Below are 1,235 nucleotides of genomic sequence, written 5' to 3'. Positions count from 1 at the left end.
GATCACCACCGCTCGAGGTGGCAGTGGGTGGTGCCCGGCCTAGTAGAACCCTAATGGACCTAAACACTTAACCTTGGACTGGGCTGGTTTCGTTATTGGGCTAGAAACCCTAATTAGGGTTTAGAAAACCCTAATTGTGGGTTTGTTTGTTTGTGTGACATCCCCAATTTCACGGCCAGAAAATGCCGATTTGTTTATGCTTTGTTTTATAAATCAGAGTATTCGTTTAAAGAAAACGGTTGTGGAATTTGTTCCAAAACAAAATATGATAAGAATTTATCAAAGAATTTCTTTAAAGAAATGTATTTTCATTAAATAACAAAATCTCGGGATATCATGTTCCGATACAGACCAAAAGCATAAACAATATAAAATAGACCTTACAATAGTTATTTATAACTACTGATCTATAATCCATAATCTCTCGTCAAGTCCACCAACTTATACTCTTATACCATTACCTGTAATGCAAAGAAAACTGAGTGGGTCAGGCTTGGGAGCCTGGTGAGCATATAGGGTTTTCAACCCACAATATTATATCTTATATATATATATATATATATATATATATATATATATATATATATATTCAATCATCAAACGATCATTCCGATTACCCATCCCATTATCTTCCTTACTCTTAAGGGCCTACCCTAAGAGTCATCTATTCGTTCACTCCGTATTAGACACTAAGACAATAGCTGCCAGGATTCTTTGTTAGGCACTAAGACAATAGTTGCCAAGGTTCTTTCATAAAGCACTAATTCCATAGCTGCTATGGTTCATTCATTAGGTACTAAATCCATAGCTACCAGTTTAGGTACTAAGTCCATAGCTACCAACGTTTATCTAACAGGTAATAAGTCCATAGCTATCATCATCTATGTAACAGTACTAAATCCATAGCTACCAACGTTCGTCTATACGGTACTAAATCCATAGCTACCAAGGTTCATCTATATACAGTACTAAATCCATAGCTATCGAGGTTTATCTTTCGTCTCATCCTCACACTCATCCTTCATCAGACACCAACTATTCCGGCTACCCATGTTCTACCCTACATATTTGTTGAGATAAAATACATATACAGCTTAACTTATTTAAAACCTATATAAAACTTCAATTCCATGCCCATCTTAAATAGACAAATAATATATAAACACATAGCACATATTTCATAGCAAATACTTCGTATTTATGTGTTAGAAGAAAGTAACTACACACTCACCCAA

The sequence above is a fragment of the Lactuca serriola genome, chromosome 8 (genome assembly GCF_051521515.1).
Source record: "Lactuca serriola cultivar US96UC23 chromosome 8, Lser_US96UC23_V15, whole genome shotgun sequence".
Taxonomy (NCBI): domain Eukaryota; kingdom Viridiplantae; phylum Streptophyta; class Magnoliopsida; order Asterales; family Asteraceae; genus Lactuca; species Lactuca serriola.
The sequence above is the reverse complement of the archived record's forward strand: the minus strand, read 5'-3'. Positions refer to the sequence as shown.